We start from the raw sequence: 17,519 nt of genomic DNA, 5'->3' as shown, positions 1-17,519 counted from the left end.
AACATAGGAGCACCCAAATACATAAAGAAAATCTTAGAGGACTTCAAGAAAGATATGGACAGCAACACAATTATTGTGGGGGATTTTAACACCCCACTGTCAAAAATGGACTGATCTTCCAAACAAAGTATCAACAAAGATATTGTGGCATTGAACAATACCCTAGACGAACTGGGCTTTACTGATATTTACAGAACCCTCCATCCCAAATAAGCTAAATACACATTTTTTTTCAAATGTACATGGAACATTCTCAAAGATTGACCACATGATAGGACACAAAACAAGCCTCAACAATTTCAAAAAAATTGAAATCATACCAAGCAATTTCTCGGATCAGAAGGGACTGAAACTAGAAACCAACCCCAAGGAAAAAAACCCAAAACACTCAAATTCATGGAGATTAAACAGCATGATATTAAACAATGAATGGGTCAAGAATGATATTAGGGAAGAAATCAAAAGGTTTCTGGAAACAAATGAAAATGAACTCACAACAACCCAAAACTTATGAGACACAGCCAAGGCAGTCCTGAGAGGGAAGTTCATAGAGATACAGGCCCACATAAAAAAGTTAGAAACATTTCAAACAAACGACCTAACCCTATGTCTACAAGAACTCAAGGAACAACAACAAAGACAGCCCAGAGCAAGCAGAAGGAAGGAAATAACCAAGATCAGAGCAGAATTAAATGACATAGAGACTAAAAGCACAATTCTAAACATGAATGAATCCAAGAGTTGGTTCTTTGAAAAGACAAACAAAACCGACAAGCCTTTAAGCAGGCTCATCAAGAAAAAAAGAGAGAAAACCCAAATAAACACAATCAGAAATGAAAGAGGAGAGATTACAACAGATACCACAGAAATACAAAGGATTGTAAGAAATTACTACAAAGAACTGTATGCCAAGAAATGTGAAAACCTAGATGAAATGGACAAATTTTTCTAGAAAAATATAATCTTCCAAAACTCAATAAAATGGAAGCAGAAAGCCTGAAGAAACTAATAACAGCAAAAGAAATTGAAGCAGTAATCAAAAAACTCCCAACACACAAAAGCCCTGGAACAGATGGTTTCACAGGAGAATTCTACAAAGCATTTAAAGAAGAACTAACACCTATCCTTCACAGACTATTTCAAAAAATCCAAAAAGATGGAAGACTCCCAAACTCTTTTTATGAGGCCAACATCATCTTAATTCCAAAACCAGATGAAGACACAACAAAGAAAGAAACCTTCAGGCCAATATCGTGGATGAACATTGACGCTAAAATCCTTAACAAGATACTGGCAAACTACATCCAACAGTACATTAAGAAGATCATACAACATGACTAAGTGGGATTCATTCCAGGTATGCAAGGATGGTACAATATTCGCAAATCAGTAAATGTAATACATCACATAAACAAAAGCAAAGACAAAAGCCACGTGATCATATCAATAGATGCAGAAAAAGCATTTGATAAGGTACAGCACCCATTTATGATAAAAACACTCAGTAAAGTGGGAATAGAGGGAGCATTCCTCAGCATAATAAAGGCCATATATGAGAAACCTACAGCCAACATTATACTCAATGGGCAAAAATTAAAATCTTTTCCACTAAGATCAGGAACAAGACAAGGCTGTCCACTTTCACCACTTCTATTCAATGTAGTACTGGAAGTTCTAGCCACAGTAATCAGACAAGAAAAAGAAATAAAAGGAATCCAAATCGGAAAGGAGGAAACAAAACTGTCACTGTTTGCAGATGACATGATAGTGTACATAGAAAATCCTATAGACTCCACCAAAAAACTGCTTGACCTAAGAAATGAATTTGGTAAAACAGTGGGATACAAAGTCAATATCCAGAAATCAAAGGCATTTCTGTACACCAACAATGAAACAGCAGAAGCAGAAATCAAGAAGAAAATCCCATTTGAAATAGCAAAAAGAAAAATAAAATATCAAGGAATAAACCTAACGAAAGAGGTAAAAGACCTGTATTCAGTATTCAGAAAACTACATAACACTGAGGAGAGAAATCAAGGAAGACACAAACAAATGGAAACATATACCGTGTTCATGGATTGGAAGAATTAATATCATCAAAATGTCCTTACTACCAAAAGCAATTTACACATTCAATGCAATACCTATTAAAGTACCAATGGCATATTTCACAGAGATAGAACAAACACTTCAACAATTTATATGGAACCATAAATGACCCCGAATAGCTGCTGCAATTTTGAGAAAGAAGAGTAAAGTAGGAGGAATCACCATACCTGACATTAAACTATACTACAAGGCCACTGTAATCAAAACAGCCTGGTACTGGCATAAAAACAGGCACATGGACCAATGGGACAGAACAGAGATCCCAGAAATAAACCCAAGCCTCTATGGTCAATTAATATTTGACAAAGGAAGCAGCAACATCAAATGGAATAAAAATAGCCTCTTCAACAAATGGTGTTGGGAGAACTGGACAGCTACGTGCAAAGAAATGAAACTCGAGCACCAACTTACACCATACACAAAAATAGATTCAAGGTGGATAAAAACTTAAATATAAAGCGTGACACCATTAAAGTCCTAGAAGAGAACGTAGGTAGGAAAATCTCAGATATTTCACGAAGAAACTTTTTTACTGACATGTCTCCCAGAGCAAGGGACATAAAGGAAAGAATAAACAAATGGGACCTCATCAAAATTAAAAGGTTTTGCACAGCTAAGGAAAACAGTATCAAAATAAAAAGAGAACCAACTGTATGGGAAAACATATTTGCCAATGATACCTCAGACAAGTGTTTACTCTCCAAAATATATAAAGAAGTTACACGACTACACTCTAAGAAGACAAGGAATCCAATTAAAAAATGGGCAAAGGACTTGAACAGACACTTCTCCAAGGAGGACATACAGAAAATCCAAAGACACATGAAGAGATGCTCAATATCACTAGCCATCAGAGAGATGCAGATTAAAACCACAATGAGATACCACTTCACGTCAGTCAGAATGGCCATCATAAGCAAAGCAACAAACAACAAGTGTTGGAGAGGATGTGGAGAAAGGGGGTCCCTAGTGCACTGTTGGTGGGACTGCAGACTGGTATAACCACTATGGAAAGCAGTTTGGAACTTCCTCAGAAAACTAAAAATGGATCTGCCTTTTGACCCGGCAATTCCACTGCTGGGACTCTATCCTAAGAACACTAAAACACCAATACAAAAGAACCTTTGCACCCCGATGTTCATAGCAGCACAATTTACAATAGCTAGGTGCTGGAAGCAACCTAGATGCCCATCAGTAAATGAATGGATCAAAAAACTATGGTACATTTACACAATGGAATTCTATGCAGCAGAAAGAAAGAAGGAGCTCATACCCTTTGCAACAGCATGGATCGAGCTGGAAAGCATTATGCTAAGCGAAACAAGCCAGGCAGTGAAAGACAAATACCACATGATATCACCTTTAACAGGAATCTAAACAACAAAACAAAAAAAACTAGCAAAATATAACCAAAGACAGTGAAATAGAGGATAGTCTGACAAGGGCCAGAGGGGAGAAAAGAGGGAATTTCAGGGGGGAAGGGGTAGGATTTACAGGAATAACTTTTGAGGACACATGGACAAAAACTAGGGGTGGGGGGTAATGGGGGGAAGGGGTGAGGGTTGGGTGGGTGGGCTGGAATGGGAGTAGGGGGGAGAAAACTGTACTTGAACAATGATTAAAATTAAAAAAAAAAGAAATATTAGGGTTCTATGATATTAAGGGGGGAAAAAAAAGAAAATTAACCCCTTGTCTGATGTATCATTGGCAAATATGTTCTCCCATACAGTTGGTTCCCATTTTGATGATGGTTTCTTTAGCCATACAGAAGATACAGCTAAAGAAACCATCATCAAAATGTAGGGAAAAGGAGGAAGCATTTTCAGGAACATGTATAAAGGACACATGGACAAAACTAAACAGGGGTAGGATCAAAGGATCAAAGGTGGGAAATGGGGAATGGCTGGGGTAGGGGGAGTGGTGAGGGAAAACTGGAGAGAACTGTAATTGAATAAAATTTTTTAAAAATGTGAAAAAAGTGGTTGCCTTTTATCCTCACCTTCCACTAGATTAGAGGTAAGCAGTTTGACTTTCATGTCTGTTACTAAACCAGCTTCAGTCTCTCTTCCTGCTGAGGATGAGAGTCCATACAAATCCCTGAGGATCATAAGAATACATATATGAATGGAAGACAAAGTGACATTTAAAATAAGATTCATTCCAAAGCAAGCAAGCATGCTTATAAAAAGATTTTATGTTTAACTGAGCCACCTGTGTATTCTCTTCCGCCAGCCCAGTAAGCAGTTGCACAATGGAATTTCACTATTGCCTGTTTATCATAGCAGTATCCTCCCTGTGCCTAAACCATAACTTTGCAGTAAATAACTTTGGCATTTTGGGAAAATATTTTCACCCACTCTGTTCTCCAGATTCCTTTTTAGCACACTAATATCATCACACTATCTCCAAAAATAACCCTTTAACCAGACCCTAATACAACTTATTTTTTCCTTAGTATTAAAGAAAGCTGATGCCCTGATAATCATTAAGATTCAGAACAGCTGCTGAAGCTCCCTAATTTACAGCAGGGTCTTGTTAATGCTCTGTGAGAATGTGTTTCTGTGCCTGGCATTGTAAGGCCATGTGTCTAATGATAGACACAATAGACACATCTCCATATGTGTCAGGTACACTAATACATCATATATCCACTAACAACACAGATGTGCAAAAATGTCATTATTAACTCTAAGAACTCTTTAAGTCTCTGACAGAAATACTTTTCATATCTATTACACAGTTTCACCTCCTGGATAATTTAATATTCAAGCTGTGTAAATCTAAATAGCTCAGCACAGCTGGTGTGGTATCTTGTTATTTCTCACTCTTCCTCTTATCTGTGCAAGTTTTATAATTGGAAACTGAAAATGGTATGGTAAATGAATAAAATTATTCAAGGAATTCACATATTCTGCACACAGTCTGTGAGAAGCTTAAGTCAATTTTCTTAAACTGTCAGCCATGATGTCTACCTAAATGGAGAGATGGAGTTTAGTCAGTCATTGTTTATTGTTTTCCTCTGAAATAATAAAACAGAAAAGTTGGTAAGGATTTCTTTTAGTGCCTATTTTTCCAATTTTGAATGGCTCTTGCAAGTTCTGAATATTTTTCTATTTAATTATAAAAACATTAATCCCTTGTTCCTTTAAAGGATTACACACTTTAAAAAATATTTTACTGATTTTGGTGGGGAGAAGAGAAAGAAGTCAAGTGAAACTGTTAAAGAACAGACCCAGGGGGTGGGGGCAGTGCACAATATATTATTACTGAATGGACCCCTCTTTCTGCTTCCGGGGTCCCCCCAATGCTAAGAAATAGGTTCACCTTGCCTGCCACCAGGGAAAGATGTCTCTCAATGCCAGAGATTGGTGAAAAGGAAAGGAATTATTTATTCAAAGAGTTATACAAACTTAGAGTAATGACTTAATGTCATTAAAATACTAATATCCTTTAGAATACCCACAAACACACAGCTGTTCCTTCTCCATCTGCCCAGCCTGGAGTATCGTATCTCAGGAAAATAAGTAGAAGTCTGTGGTTCAGGCAGCCCCTCTCTCCCCAGCACCATCAGCTGTGTTGCCCCCGCAATCTCCAATTAATCCAAAATCATGTGGCACCTTCTCATAGCCCTCCAGCAAGAGTCATTTCACCCCTTTCCTTCCTAGTGAGGCCTCTCTTGCTTCCTAAGCCACATGGCAAAAGGGAGTACCCCAAAGCCATGTGATCCCCCCAAAAAAACCCCGCATGGCTGCCACACCTGGGTTTAAATCCCAGCACCAATCTTCCTCCACAGCCCCATTTCTGACTCCTTCCACAATTAGTTACACCTGCCCGCATTTCCATATTCTTCCAGCTTTACTGGGCTGTCATAGTAAGTCTAGGCAGGCCTGGCCCCATGGCATGGAGCCAATCATCTTCAAGCTCTCAGGCAGGTGTTGTAACCAGAGGGAGTTGCCTCCCAGTTACCTCATGGGTTGAGATCACTCTCATCTCCCTGGTTCAAAGCATGGCCACAGCTCTTTAACATATCCATGAAACAAGTTAAAAGTTATAGATATGTTAAATTACCATTCTAGAGGTTATCTGAAAAACTGTTGCTATGCAAAACTGCTCTCAATGGTCCTACTCCATGTGTTCCCTCCCCCATTTCAGACTTGTGGGAGTGATGACATCCTATATATTTTTTTTTCTAATATTTCCTGGACACCCTGAGTTCTGGATCCCCTTATAAATCCCTATTTGGGGCCTCCTTTGGCTGCACCCTGTTACAAAACTGCACCTTTCTACCTTGACCTTTGAGTCTTGAGAATATACTTTTTTATGTTTGATATAATTACAGTATTTATGCTGCTTTACAGTCAGAACATGGGTTTTCTTTGTATTGATGTTGTACAGTGGTTGTTTAGATCAAAATCCTATTTTTAATCCAAATGTTTTTTGTGTGATGATAAAAAGTGAAAACTTTCATTTTATATATGTAAATTTGTCCACCAAATAGTTGAATTCATTATGAAATATGGAAATAGTTTTTAATGCAAAAGTGTTATTCAAGGTTAATATTTTATACTTCTATTCCCTAATTGCTAATTCTAAAATGATGTTTATTTAGAAAATCATTTCCAAAGAGTAACTTCTTATATTAAATTGCACAAATTTGGATTTCTTTTCTCCTTAAGCTGTATACAGAAACCAGAATGTAGTATTTTTTTTTGTCTTCAGCAACAGCATATTGTTTAGATAATTGTCATTTGTGATCATTTTCAGTTAAATTTTAGTTAGTAAATGAGTATAACTTTCAAGATGTGGCAAGTCACCTAATCATCTTATCCTCACACTGAAAATGACTCTGCCAGGTTCAGTCCATTTGGGTATAAATTCAAGTTGTTGAAAGAAAGCAATTTAGAAAGACCTGATTTCATGGGCAAGCGTCCAAATGGGCACTTGGACAGCAGGACCTGTGACGTAACTATCTCCTTCAAGTCTGCACCACACAAGCAAAGCCCACACCCTTAGAACAAACACCCCTTCAGTTTATGTTAATGACCCATTTAAGGATTTCCTTTCTAACTTCTAAGTTATTTACAGACATGAGTTAGCTTTTGTCATTTTAAAACCATCTTATAGCCAGCTATTCTTTCTGTTTGTTTTCTTGCAGATGTTTGTAAAAGTGCAAAATTGACTTTCCTGAGTAAAGCTTCTAAGAAGTTCTATCTATGAGATCAGATCATCTTTCCTGACCCACACTCCAGCTATTTACATCTTATAGATTTTGTTCCTCATTCTCTGGAAATACTTTTTAAGGTATGGATTCCCAAAACTTCTCCACCCTCCTCCTTGAGTAATTGAGACAATTTTCTGTTTATTCTTCCTAGGATTAAGGAAATGGGACTAACTCCTCTCTAGGACTACATTTTTCTGGAGTCAGCTGATACTGTCATTTTCCCATTCCATGTGCATTTCTGACAAAAAGTTCTCCCCAAGCATTCTCCCCAAGTTCTGTTCTCCATTCTAGAGCATCATGATTCTACCTTAAATAAGGATAAAAACAAAAAACTAAAAACCATACTCTTTTGAGATTCGATGGAATTCAATAGTTTCTAACTCTTTGTTACTTTCTCATCCTCCCACGCTGAAATAAAATTTCACCCTGAAAATAGCTTCTATTTTTTCTGTTCCAAACTTGAGTTCTGCTACTATACTGAGTGACTTCAGACATAGATTTGGGTCATCTACCTAGTCCTGAGGCAGGAGATAGTCAGGAAGGAAGCTCCAGAGGCCCCCCGCAGGGCTGAGGTAGAAAACATCTATACATGACAAAGACCCCCTAAGACGGGTTGTTCCTGTTTACTGGGATAACTCTGAATCATAGAATGTGCCTGCGCGCTACCCCTGATTCATTATAATATCATTATAATGAAATAACATTGTGGGACTCCCTTCTCCAGTAGCCAGTCAAGAAAATCATAGGAAACCACACATGCGCAGTAGCTTTGAAATCCAACTCCTTGTACCTGCGCAGGAAAAGCCCGCCAAAGATTAGCAAGGGGGCTTCTGCCCTATAAGAATAGAATCCCCCAGCCCACGGGCCCTTTTTCTCTGCTCAGAGCTGGCCCACTCCCGTGTCCTGTGGAGTGTACTATCACTTAATAAATCTTCCCTCTTTCTTTATGCTATAAACTTTGTGTGTTCGGTTCAATTCTTTGTCCTCGATCACTAAGAACCTGGTTACCTGTGCACACCTGTGACAGTTTTTGGCGAGCCAGCCTAGGAGAAGACACCGGAGTGGTAAGCCTTCTTTGCTGCTCTGACACCTGGGATGCCCTTTTCCGTTATCACCTATTCTGTTTTGGTGACTCTGATGTTCCGTGATGGAAGGTCGGCCGCTAATTTGTGGGCACAGGTCGGGCAGTTAAAAGCCACAAGGGCGCCCGCTGCTTGAAGACTCCTGTGATAGGATAACTTGGATGTGGAACGGGGTTAGCCTTAGTCCCCGCCAGGTACAAGAAAATGTCCGCACAACGGTCAGGCACACTGTGGAAAGCACAAAACACTGCCCCACCCCGCGGCCACTCCCCCAATAGGCATAGTCGGACCTTCCATGCGGGATATCAGTCACCACCTCACCTGCGCTATGACTTCCTTTTGCAGTCTCCTCATCAGGCCCACAGATAGTCTTTTATGCTTTTCCTCCCCAACTGACTTCTGGTCTTTATACCTTCACTCATACCCCACTTGCCTTTTATGTATGAAGGGCTCCTGCTGTCTTTGTACTAGGATATCTACCTTGGGGTCATTGACAGGCTAGCGCTAAGTACAGTTGCAGGAATGAGCCACTCCCATCTTTGCCACGTGTATACTCTCATTGTAAGCAGCAACATCGCTCAGAACCACACAACAGGTGCCTGCTGGTCGCTGGTTACTAGAATGGCTGCGTAGAGCCACTCTTACCTAATTAATTGAATTTGGGAATCTAAGGTGGTTTACTTGTTCCTATAAGGGTATTTTAATTTCCCCTCTCAGTCCATTGTCCCTCTATGAGATCCGCCTCCAGTATAAAGGGTGGTGTTTTAGACATCTCTTGAGGTCCCTTCTGCGAGACTTCAGACGCAGGTACAATTTCTTAAAGCTCTGGAAAATTACATAGGATATTTAAGGGTCTTCTTTGTGATCTATAAAAGAGTCATTTTATAATAAGATCATCTTGGTGCTTCTTGAATGGTTTACAAGGCCGGAAATTATTTTTCTAGTAACACACTTCCTTTGCCCCAGATCTTAAAGCTTACAGGAAAATGAGGGTCCCCATAGATGAAGAATACAGAAATGGAAATGTACTAGGGCCACAAGGGTAGAGTCTGGGATTGTTGGGATTATAGGCAATTGCTCAAGAATGCAGGACTGGTTCCTTCCCAATAGTTAGAGACAAAAGTAGACTGTGGTGATTCTCTCAAGTCTTTTAGATTTCTGTCGGCCGACACTCACTAGGATTTCTTTCGCCAGAGACGTCTGGTAGTTCGGTGGGATCCCAGGGGACGCCCTGTGGCCCACTAGGAAGCTCCTGAGGCAAGAAAAGGGGGACGCCTCTCGATTGCAAAGGAGTATCTCTCTCACTAGAATCTCTTTCGCCAGAGACTTCTGGTAGTTTGGTGGGATCCCAGGGGACGCCCATGGCCCACTAGGAATCTCCTAAGGGCAGCAAAGAGAGGGACGCCTCTAGTCTGCAAAGGAGTATCTTTGTGTTTCTTTTCCTTCTCTCTTAGGATCACTGCAGTCGAGATGGGAACTACATCTTCCATCCCTTCCAAATCACCATTGGGTTGCATTCTTAGCAACTGGGATAAATTTGACCCCAAAAATTTAAAAAAGAAGAGATTAGTTTTCTTTTGTAACACAGTTTGGCCCCAATATAAATTAGGGGATGGAGAAATATGGCCTGAGAATGGGAGCAAAAATTATTATAATACTATCCTACAGCTAGATCTATTCTGCTGGAGGGAAGGCAAATGGTCTGAAGTTCCTTACGTGCAGGCATTTATGGCTCTGTACCGAGATCCCTCGTTTTGCTCCAGCCCCACCCTGACAAAACCTATAGGCCCAAGCATTGATCAATTAGAAGATACTCTCCTTAGCTCCCCACCTATCTCTCAAGGGAGATTAAGGGAACCCCAGAGTTCTGGAGTCTCTGCCCCTACCTTAGAGGAAGCGACCTCTCCACCACCCTATGCTATAAACAACCTAAAGCCACCAGCTGAGGAAAAACCCAGCCCTGCAGGACATACTAGGAGTGGCACTTCTTATCTCCCTACCACTCCTGCACTCCTACCCTTGAGGGAGGTAGCAGGCCCTGAAGGTGCTATAAGGGTACAAGTGGCATTCTCTATAACTGATTTACAACAATGTAAAGACAGGCTTGGGAGTTTTTCAGAGGATCCTTCACATTTCACTAGTAATTTCCAGACTCTTACTCTAGCATTTAGTATGTCGTGGAGGGATTTGTACATAATTCTGACCACCTGCTGTTCCCCAGATGAGAAACAGCGGATCTGGGAGGAGGACCCGTAAGTATGCAGATCAGCTGCATACCCAGAACCCTGGCACTAACCAGCCAGCTGCCCAAGCTGTCCCGGACCAGGAACCTGACTGGGGATACAATACTCAGGCAGGAATCCGGAGTAGGGATGCAATGATAGATTGCTTACTGGCAGGAATGAGAAAACTGCATCAAGAAACCTGTGAATTATGAAAAGGTTAGGGAAATCTTTCAGGGCAAGGAAGAGAACCCAGCTCTCTTCAGAAACAGACTAGTGGAAGCCTTCCAAAAATATACAAACTTAGACCCTTCATCCCCAGAGGGTCGAATCTTGATAGGACAGCATTTTATAAGTCAATCTGCCCCTGATATTCGCAGGAAGCTTCAGAAATTACAAATGGGCCCGCAGACCCCCTTAGATCAGCTCATGGATACAGCCTTTTCAGTCTTTAACAATAGGGATTTGGAGGAAAGAAAACAGGGAAAGAAGGAAAGAGAGAAGCAAGCAGAGCTCCTTGCACTAGCCTTTAGTAGTGCCATTGGCGGAAACCAGCCCCATCAGGGGAGCTCGGGGAGGCCTGAAAAGAATCAGGGGCAAAAGGATCAGACCTGTTATAAGTGCAAGCGCCCTGGACACTGGTCAAAGAACTGCACTCAGCCACCTCCTGAGGCCCTGTCCTCTATGCAAGAACTTCAGTTCTGATCCCTGGCACTGGAAGGTAGACTGCCCCCGTTCCCATAGTGGAAAGGGGTCATCTCCCAAGGCCATGGCTACTCTTGAGGACTGAAGGTGCCCGGGGAACAGGTCGGCCCCAGGGAATACTCATATTCCCATCTCTACCGAGGAGCCCCGGGTAACTCTAGATGTGGCAGGTAAGAAAATCAACTTTCTTGTTGATACAGGGGCCACTTACTCTGTCCTTAACTCTTACTCTGGACCTCTTTCCTCCAAATCAACTAAAGTAATGGGGGTCGAAGGAAATCCTAAGGCATATTTCTATACATTCCCTATCACTTGCCAATTTGAGAGTCGAATATTCAAACACTCCTTTTTAATTGTTCCTCAGTGCCCTATTCCTCTGTTAGGCCGGGACCTTTTAGCTCGGATGGGAACTATCTTGTTGTTCCCTGAAGTGCCATTTGAGTTAAGTAAGGTGATGATAATCAGTAGTGTTCAAAATCAGGAAGAAATCCCAAGTTCAGTTCTGGATGCAGTAAACCCACTAGTTTGGGAGTCAGGAATTCCTGGAAGAGCAAAGACTGCATTACCGGTTAAAATCCAGTTAAAACCCAGGTCAGATTACCCTCACAGGAAGCAGTATCCTATTAAACAAGAAGCTTTGGAGGGCTTACAGCCCATCATAACTAAATTTATACAACATGGGCTCATAGTCCCTTGTCAGTCTCCTTGCAACACTCCCATCTTACCAGTGATGAAACCTACAGGAGAATACAGGCTAGTCCAGGATCTAAGGTTAGTCAATGAAGCAGTAGTCCCTTTACATCCAATAGTAGCTAACCCTTACACCTTGCTCTCGCAGATACCAGATGATGCTCGGTGGTATTCAGTATTAGATTTGAAAGATGCCTTCTTCTGCATCCCTTTGCATCCTGACTCTCAGTATTTATTTGCTTTTGAGTGGACTGATCCAAAGACGATGATACATCAGCAATATACTTGGACTGTATTGCCACAAGGGTTTAGGGACAGTCCCCATCTCTTTGCTAGGGTATTAGAAAAGGATCTTAGAGAGTTACAGCTAGAAGGAGGGGCCATTTTACAATATGTAGACGACATACTAATCTGCAGCCCCTCCAAGGAGGCTTCTAATCAAAATACCATCCAGACTCTGAATTTCCTAGCTGAAAGAAGATATCGGGTATCAAAGAAAAAGGCTCAGATTACCAAACAAAAAGTAAATTACTTAGGGTATATTTTGACTCCTGGATGTAGGCAATTATCACAGGAGAGAATTAAAGCGATTACTGAATTAACTCCACCTGCTACTAAACAGCAGCTTCGCTCCTTCTTAGGAATGGCAGGATTCTGTAGGATTTGGATCCCCAACTTTGGGCTAATCGCCAAACCTCTGTATGAAGCCATTAAGGGGCCAGACACTGAACCCATTATATAGGAAAAAGAATGTGATCAGGCTTTTAATAAAATCAAGCAGGCTCTAATCGAAGCCCCAGCCTTAGGCATCCCCAACTTAAGTAAGCCTTTCTCTCTATACATAGCAGAGAAGCCAGGGATAGCTTTAGGGGTCTTAGTCCAATGACTAGGGAATGAACCTCAACCAATTGCATATTTCTCAAAAAAACTGGACACTGTAGCAGCTGGGTGGCCTCCGTGTCTAAGAGCAGTTGCAGCCACAGCCATGCTAACCGAGGAAGCTAGTAAACTAACTCTCGGGCAGAAGTTAGAAGTCTTAACTCCACATCAGGTACAAGGGGTGTTAGAAATGAAAGGGCACCTCTGGCTAACAGGAAATAGACTGACCAAATATCAGGCCCTTCTTCTAGACAATCCTGAAGTAACTACAAAGACCTGTAACACCCTAAACCCAGCCTCCTTAATGCCTACAGAATCGTCCCCAGATTTGATCCATTCCTGCTCAGACGTTATTAGTCTTACTCAATCGAGCAGGACTGACTTATTAGACCAGCCCTTAGAAAACCCTGATGATGAGTGGTTCACTGATGGGAGCAGCTTTGTACAGAGTGGGCAGAGAAAAGCAGGATATGCAGTAGTTAGTTTATATAACACCATTGAGGCACAGCCCTTCCATCCTCAACCTCGGCCCAAAAGGCTGAAATTATAGCCCTTACCCGAGCTCTCATCCTAGGACAAGGAAGAAGGGTCAATATCTATACAGACTCCAAATATGCCTTCCTTGTTCTGCATGTTCATGCCGCCATATGGAAAGAAAGAGGGCTCCTCACTGCTAAAAATTCCCCTATTAAACATGGACCAGAAATCTTAAATTTATTGGAAGCAGTTAGGCTCCCTAAGCAAGTGGCAGTTATGCATTGCAAAGGCCACCAAAAGGATATGTCCCATATCTCTCAGGGAAATAGGAGAGCAGACCAGGAAGCAAAGAAAGCAGCGCTAGGGACTGATAGACAAATGGCTTTATTCCCCCCTGTAAATGTCTCAGATATCAAGCCCAACTATACATCTGAAGAAATATCTTGGGCTTTGGAGCAAGGAGGTGTCCATGAAGGACCCTGGATATATATTGGCCAGAGGCTCTTCCTTCCTCAAGCCTCCCAGTGGAAGTTCTTAAAGGCTTTGCATGACTCCTTCCACCTTGGAAGGGATGCTACAATGACAATGGTTAACAAATTATTCATAGGTAGGGGAATAGCTACTACCATAAAGAATATTTGCCAGGCTTGTACTCTTTGTGCCTATAACAATCCTGGGCAAAAGCCATCCCTGCCCCCACTGATAGAACCTATTCAGCGAAGAGAGACCTATCCTGGAGAGGACTGGCAGATTGATTTTACCAAAATGCCTCCTTGTAAAGGATACAAATACTTACTAGTCCTGGTAAATACCTTTACTGGATGGATTGAGGCCTCTCCAACAAGGACAGAGAAGGCCACAGAAGTAGTAAAGGTTCTCCTAAAGGAAATAATACCCAGGTTTGGTCTTCCATGATCCCTACAAAGTGATAATGGGCCATCCTTCACTTCTAAGATCACTCAAGCAGTTTCTGAAGCTCTAGGCATAAAATATTATCTTCACTCTGCTTGGAGACCACAGTCCTCTGGAAAGGTAAAACGAGCAAATCAAACTTTAAAAAGAGCATTAGCAAAACTTTGCCAAGAAACTTCTGAAAACTGGGCTAAGTTACTACCTATAGCCCTCATGAGAATTAGGGGCTCCCCTAAGGCCAATACTAAACTCAGTCCATTTGAAATGTTGTATGCCCGGCCCTTTTTAACTCTAGATCTGATATTCGATACAGAAACCCATCAAGCAATTAAGTATATAATAAACTTAGGACAAGTGCAGAAAGCTTTACAGGAATATGGAAATAAAGTTTTACCAGCTCCGAAAGGGAATTTTCAAACTGCCATATCTCCGGGAGACTGGGTACTCCTTAAAACCTGGAAGGAGGGATCACCAGCAGACCAACTCAACCCTAAATGGAAAGGGCCTTACCAGGTAGCCCTGAGTACCCCTATGGCTGTGAAACTCTTAGGGGTCGATAGTTGGGTTCATATTTCCAGGGTAAAACTAGCCCCCACGGATCCCAATCTGACTCAGGACCAGCTGGAGACCCAAAGCCCAGACTATACCTGCGAGCCACTGGAAGACCTCAGGTTCCTGTTCAAAAAGAGGAAGCCTTAAAAAGATAAGTAATAACCAATAACAGTGCACTGAAATCACCATTGTTCTGGATAGTTGCACTTCTTAAAAACTTCCTATTCGTACTGGTCCTCTGCTTCATATAAAGGCTTGCTCACTTCCTTCTGGGTGGAATCATATCTGGGTGGATTGTCTAAAATGAAAATGTCTTTGTTATTTCTATTAACCATTCTCTACTCGCCTGTACCCTGTATAACGGAATGGGATGAAAATTTTCTAGTGAATGCTTCTCGGACCTTAGCAGCAGGAGAAAACCTGGCCCAATGTTGAATATGTCATCCTAACCCGGAAACTCCTTCCAGATACAATACTCATATAAAAGCCTACCCAATAGCTAATAAATCCTTAATCAGTGCTTTGAATTCCTCCGCCAATTACACGCGTTCCTCTTTTTCTTTAAGAGTCAGATGGGAGCGAAATCCTCCTTTGTGTTTCCGTATGACCCCACTAGAATTGAAGCCATTTAATTACTCCAGCACCTCTCTTAAGTGCAACAGTACAATGGGATGCACCCCATGTTATAATAATACTCATGCAAGGGCCATCGACCCATTTCAAGCCCTGGCTTCTCTTTCAAGTTCCAGCTTTCTAGAGAATCTTTCTGAGGAAGAAATTTTCAAACCATTAAATTGGTCACATATAGTATGCTACCCGAACTATGATTCTAACTGTATTCCTAATAGTACCCATTGTTGCTTCGACAAAACTCACAATGCAGATACAAACAATACTTCTAAATGTGTTACTTGGAAATTAAACCAATCTCTTCAAGGAGTATTAGCAAAATTTCTACCACCTCCTGCAGGTGGGAAAGATCAGAGAAATAACTTAGGCCCTTTTAAGGACTGCCTTTCCCCCTTGCCATATGCCCTCCTTAACAAATATAACTCCACTAATGCCACAGTTATTGCAGCACCCCCGGGGCTCGTCTGGCTATGTGGGACTCCCAATAACTGGCTAACGGATCATTCAGAATTTCAAGAAGCTATTGCTTATACTCATCTCAGCAACTCTAAACATGGGGGTGACTGCACCTTAGGGACCTTGGCACCCCAAGACCTTACCATTATAAATATAACCACGGGTCCTGGGAGTCCATCTCTCAGCAGAAAAAAAAGAGCTTTTGGTCTAGTAGTGGCTGGAGCTGCTGCCACTATAAGCCGCTGCAGCCCCCTGGGGAGGCTTCGCCTATCATAAGGCCACTCTAAGGGAACTCACTAAGATTACAGAAGAAATCTCCAAAGATACTGCTGGTACTCTAGCTGGACTCTCAAGATCAGTAGACTCATTGGCAAATGTAGTCATGGATAACCGCCTTGCCCTTGACTATCTTCTAGCAGAACAAGGAGGGGTATGTGCTGTTATCAATAAAACCTGCTGCACCTATGTAAATAACTCTGGAATGATCGAAACTAACATAAAGAACATTTATGAACAGGCAAAATGGCTACATAAGTATAATCAACAGGGCCAAGGGATTAAGAAAGCCCTGACCTCTTGGTTCCCTGGCTTAACATGGTTATTACCCTTCTTAGGGCCCTTAATAACACTGCTGGTTTTACTACTTTTAGGACCTTGCTTATTTAATTTACTTGTTAAATTTGTTTCTTCTAGACTTAAGCAGTTCCACGTCAAACTGATGACGCTCCAAGGTTTCCAACCAATCCCTGAGAACGATGTCGAAGCTGACCAACATACAGCATCCGCGGTGGCCTCAGGAATTCCTCTTCAACCTCTAAATAGAATAGGGCGAGAGTTCCGTGGTTCTCAATAGGCAGGGTCTACTGTCCAATCTAAGCCTAAAGCAGCTATGGAAGACGGATCTTCATCCTTCAACAACCCCAAAAAGATTTTTGAAAACCATGTCTCTCAGGGGGAAGTTGAGGCAGGAGATAGTCAGGAAGGAAGCTCCAGAGGCCCCCCGCAGGGCTGAGGTAGAAAACATCTATACATGACAAAGACCCCCTAAGACGGGTTGTTCCTGTTTACTGGGATAACTCTGAATCATAGAATGCCCTGCGCGCTACCCCTGATTCATTATAATATCATTATAATGAAATAACATCGTGGGACTCCCTTCTCCAGTAGCCAATCAAGAAAATCATAGGAAACCACACATGCGCAGTAGCTTTGAAATCCAACTCCTTGTACCTGCGCAGGAAAAGCCCGCCAAAGATTAGCAAGGGGGCTTCTGCCCTATAAGAATAGAATCCCCCAGCCCACGGGCCCTTTTTCTCTGCTCAGAGCTGGCCCACTCCCGTGTCCTGTGGAGTGTACTATCACTTAATAAATCTTCCCTCTTTCTTTATGCTATAAACTTTGTGTGTTCGGTTCAATTCTTTGTCCTCGATCACTAAGAACCTGGTTACCTGTGCACACCTGTAACAGTCCCATAGTTTATAATTTACATCTGTATTTTGGTTATCTTTCATCATACCTCATTAGGTTTTTATTTCTATGAAAACATGCTGAATCTTGTTATTATCTGAAATAACTGCTCCTGTA

This window comes from Phyllostomus discolor, chromosome 7 (assembly GCF_004126475.2).
Source record: "Phyllostomus discolor isolate MPI-MPIP mPhyDis1 chromosome 7, mPhyDis1.pri.v3, whole genome shotgun sequence".
Classification (NCBI taxonomy): Eukaryota; Metazoa; Chordata; class Mammalia; order Chiroptera; family Phyllostomidae; genus Phyllostomus; species Phyllostomus discolor.
This window is presented reverse-complemented; position numbering follows the sequence as displayed.